The following is a 5,059-nucleotide window of genomic DNA, read 5'->3' as shown; positions in this document are numbered from 1 at the left end:
TTACCTAGTCGTATTTTGAGGGTATGATGGTATACAAAAATATGGTAGTGATTTAAGCACTTTTTTTTTTTTTATATTTTTGATTTAATTTTCTTTTAGGAATCAAGTTTAGAAAGTCGTAGGAATTTCTGTTACATAATATGAGTTTTTCAAACTCTGGTTATAGCAATTACCTTGAAAGAATTGATTCAAGATGTCGTATTCTTAAAAATTTGTTGTGAAATAAATAAAATTGAGACCAAGTCCCGGGTTATTAATTTGGGTCCGCTGCCGCGGTAAGCTATAGATCCTCCATTATAGCGGTAATGTTGCAGTAGTAGAAATACATAATTTTAGTTCTAAAAACCATTAAACACGTTTTTATTTTCAATTTCATAAAAGAATATTGAAGGGCTTGGAGAAAGGCCAATTTCTACAACTTTTGGGATTTTCATCTTTGAAAGTAAGATTTATTTATATTCTAAACTTGAATTTCTACTTTGAATTCTTAGAAATTGCAAGAACCATGATCTTAATAAGAACTAGAGTTTAGCCCTAATTTATGAGTTGGTGAGAATTGGTGGAAATTTAGTTTTAATAAATTTTTTATTAATTCTAAGGTGTTGAAAAATACTTCGTATGGTAGAATTCTTGTTGATAATGTTAAATCATATGAAGTTCATGAGGTTTAAATGATAGAAAATCCTAAGATGATGAACTAGAAAAATTTCTTAGGTTAAGTTAGTAAATATAAGTTTGTAATGGTTGAAAAAGATATAATGTTGAATTAAGAATTGTGTAATTGTTGTTTATAGATCAAGAAGGGATTGTTATTGAAAGGTAGGACAAGTTTTTGTCTATATAGTATTTACAAGCAATGAATCAAGTTAGATTATGGTTTCATTGTATTAAAGATTTGCTTGACTTTGTACTAATATGTGAATTGAGTGTTTGTAATTTACTTTCGGGCATTAATTATGATTAGTAATTACATCATGCAAATACATCTGATATTGATATGATATTGAACATGAAATTGAAATGATGTTGAGATGATATTGTGAATGATATTGTGATGTTATTGATATTAAGATGATATTGATGATGATGCTGTGATAATATTGAGACAATACGTTCCTTTTGCATGCATGCACTCATCCCATTCATTGCATGTATATATAAATTTATGCTTTGTGATGAATTTTATTGAAGAATCTGTCTATGTGTAATTTAAGTATGAGATGTAATGTTATATCTATACTTAGTTGTCATTGATGGTAAGTTGTATTTTGATAGTTATTACTTGTATTTGATTCGCCTAGTTGCATAGTGTTGAGTTGAGACGGTCGATTATGCCTATCAGTCCTTTATTGTTGTACTGATACTACCTATACTCTTCTTTTTGTTGAGTGTAGAGCGTGTCCTAGCACTTAGTTGTCATTGATGGTATGTTGTGTTTTGATCGTTGTTACTAGTGTTGAGTTGAGTCGGTCGATTATGCCTATCAATACTTTGTTGTTGTACTGATACTACCTGTACTTTTCTTTTTGTTGAGTGTAGAGCGTGTCCCAACAGTTGAGATAAGACCTCAACTCTAGCAAGTGATTTCAGACTTTGATTCAAGGTTGAGCATCATGACTTAACAGTTGTTGGATCTTTCTTATGTCATTTATTTTCTTTGTGCAGGAATAAGACTATTCCTTAGTTCATATTTTTGGATAACTTGTTATACTTAGTTTTTAGAATTGTTTGATGTTCTTGTACCACGACTTCAGGTTTTGGGGATGTAATAATTAGATATGTTCCACACTTTGATTCTTGGTTATGATTATTGATTAAGTTACGTTGTATTTGAGTTGGTTATTATTGTGTTTCAGTGATTTAAAGATAAGAAACCTATGAAAGAGACTTGTGAGGGTTTGAGTTAGTTGATAAAGGTTGGTTTAGATGGTCCTCCCACTAGTGTTAGAGTGAGTGTCAATTATGACCACTTGGATCGTACTAGTTAACCAATAAACAGGTCAATAACCTATCAAAATTTAAGCATATTATATATTTTAATAATCTATTTTTACCACTTCTAGATCTATACCCACAAAACATTGGTGGTACATTGTTGAGTTGCACGGTTCATGTTCAGTGGTGAAAAAATAATTTTACTAAAAAATTTAAAATATAATATGTATCTATATCTATACTATCTTAAAAGCATGAACTCTTAAATTCTAAAGTGAAATTACTATAATATCCTTTTAAATAATTTTAATATTTTTCTTTTTAAAAAAGACAAATAACATCCAAATACCCGACGCATACTAAAAAATCCTTTTCAGAAACGGAACCACCGATTCAGCAAGGGTTGCCATTTCATTCTCCTCTAAAAGCAACCTTTTGCCATTAGATACATAAAGTGAATGAAGGAGAATTATTAAATTCAAGCACTCTATTCATTTTTTTTCACCATAGTTACACCCACACATTTCCATGGACTAATCCAAATATTTGGCCTTTCTCTTTTAGACTAATTTATTCACAACATAATAATTCACTTTGAATGCAAAAATCACGATTTCCACATGGCCTATAAATCTACAATGACACATTTTATGACAACAATTGTTTCGACAATTAAACTTTTCTTGGAAGGTTAAACACAATATCAAACAACACCAACTTCTGAATTTTCTAAGGTTTGTGTTTAGTAAAATTTTGTAAATGAATTAATAATTAGGACCAATATGATTCTCCTTTCGTCTATGCAAAAGGAAATACATTTTTCCACTTCAGTTTTCTCTTATCAGCCATCTCAAAATAATTCTAAAAAAAAAAATCATTCATTTTATGTGGGGGCAGAGCCACAAGGATGCAAGGGTTCATCCCGTTCCTTGGTGAAACTATACATTGTACGTATATTTTCTTAGTTTGTTCCTATATTTACTTTTTCATATTTTGAGTCTCCTTAAATAATATTATGATTCCGCTACTAAGTTTATATCAAGAAATATATGGAGTATCTCCCATATAACAGTAAAAAGTTTTATAAATGGATTGGCTTATCAAGTTTTTCCTTAAATAGAATTCACATAAGGAAAATCACTATTCGTTAGTTATTAGTGGCAAGCACAAAAAATATTCAAGTTGAAATATGACTCTTGAATTAAATTTCAATAGTGAATGTTGCTAAGGAAAGTGAAAAACATTCGAAACTTTCTAAGTGTAAGGAGATAGAGTATAAAGAAGTAATTACTAACATCAGGAGAAGATTAAAAAAAAGGAGTAATGCAATATTTTAGGAGTAAACAAAAACATGAAAGGACAACTACCAATATGTTCAAGGATGCTATTCATCTATACCTTTAATGGGGACAAAAGATATGGAGAAAGAACAATATATTACGCGGGAGATTTAAATTTAGAATATGAAAGTTCATTATTCAAATATAAGATAGTCGTGAGAAAATAAAATCTTTTTATGAATGCATTCCAAAGCATGACATGATGTTGGATGATCAAATTCATGTGCAACAACATGTGAAGATATATCAAAAAGAAATCACATAGAAGAAGATACAGTTCAAATGGAGTAGGATAATTCAATGTTTTGCATGCATACAATTTTGACTTCAAGCTCATTGTGAATCAAGAAACACCAAAAACAAGAACAGAGAGACCTAAAATTAGTATAAGAAGAGTTTTCCTTACAATAATCATTATGAGAATAATATATGCATGTTTTACATATAATTTACTTTCCATTTTTTGTCGGGGGCAATTTGAAAATCGATGTATTTATTGTTGAAATGGTGTGTATACTTTTTTAATACCAATAACCTACTCTTCTATAAACTCAAAATCAATCAATTTGGTCATCGATCTAAATGTTCGACGGCTTGCACAAGTATATCCTATGGAAAATCTTCTTTCATTTTTTCAATAGATTGAGTTAAGAAATGTAGAATTTTTATTTTTTTAGTATGTAATTTATTCTGGTAATATAATTTTAATCTGACCATTTATACCTTGTGAAAAAAATTATTTTAGTTTCCTATGAAACATCATTAAGGTTTTTTAAAAACATAATTTCACTCATTGAATTATTCTTAATATTTTTAGGACAAAAGTATATGTGCTTAACTATTTGAATATTATCGGAAGAACAAATAAAAAGAGCTTTACGATTCCTGGTGTTTCATTCGAATTGACAATCAGTATGAAGAAACTATGGATAAATAAATAAATTTATATTATTTATTAGAATAATTACTGACTTATATTGAATATGCAACAAATTTTACACTAAAATAATTTAATAATTTGTTTTAAAAAATTTACTTTTATGGCATAGTATGTATGCGTTATGTTGAAACAGGTCCAAATACACCATGTTTGGATATTCACAGGAGATTAGGAAAAAATTATCATATTATTCGAGTGTTTTAAAAGACAGTAGTAGCGTGAGCCTCGAGACGAGTTTTTAGGCGGGTATAGGAAAACACATCGGGGCGGTCTATGGGGTGAAAGTATAGTGAGACGTAAGCCTTATTCGTTTGGGCATAGACTTAGACGTTGTGCGAGATTTCATTTTGAAGCGTAAGCTAAGAAAATATCTTATAATTAAAATTAATATTGTTAAACAAATACTTAAATTAATATGCACAAAACATAAAACTCGGATTATTAAATTTTAAGAGGTTAAAAATCTTAAATTCTAAGTATAGTTTATCCTTAGCCCTAAGTTTTATTATTTCTCTTCGGCTTTCATTGGGTAAAAGAGAATGATCAATGTGCAAGTTACAAAACGTAAACATGTCATTCTTCATCACTTGCTTTGTTTGATGCTTTTGATCGTAGATTTCTTATTTACATGTTTTTTTTTATAAGTTAAATTATAATCTTCTACTCATTTTTTAATATAAAAAATTATGTTTACTCTTTTTAGATGAACGATTTTGCAATTTTTCTTAGTCAATAATTGATTTTAATTAACATTTTAAGATGAAATATTTCCATTTATATTTTCACATATTTTATACTTTTTAAAATTTTCTATAATTTCTATGTAATTTTTTATTGTTATATT

The 5,059-nt window shown here is 28.5% G+C and overlaps 1 long non-coding RNA gene across 1 annotated transcript; it reads left to right on the top strand.

Annotated features, from left to right (window-relative positions):
- The first annotated feature begins 305 nt into the window (after nt 1-305).
- On the top strand, nt 306-1,829 carry LOC124890397. The gene is made up of 2 exons (XR_007049146.1): nt 306-442; nt 1,540-1,829. It is a non-coding gene; the product is annotated as an uncharacterized LOC124890397 (long non-coding RNA).
- The last annotated feature ends 3,230 nt before the right edge of the window (nt 1,830-5,059 follow it).

The sequence above is a fragment of the Capsicum annuum genome, unplaced genomic scaffold (genome assembly GCF_002878395.1).
Source record: "Capsicum annuum cultivar UCD-10X-F1 unplaced genomic scaffold, UCD10Xv1.1 ctg1714, whole genome shotgun sequence".
Lineage (NCBI taxonomy): Eukaryota > Viridiplantae > Streptophyta > Magnoliopsida > Solanales > Solanaceae > Capsicum > Capsicum annuum.
This window is presented reverse-complemented; position numbering and strand designations above follow the sequence as displayed.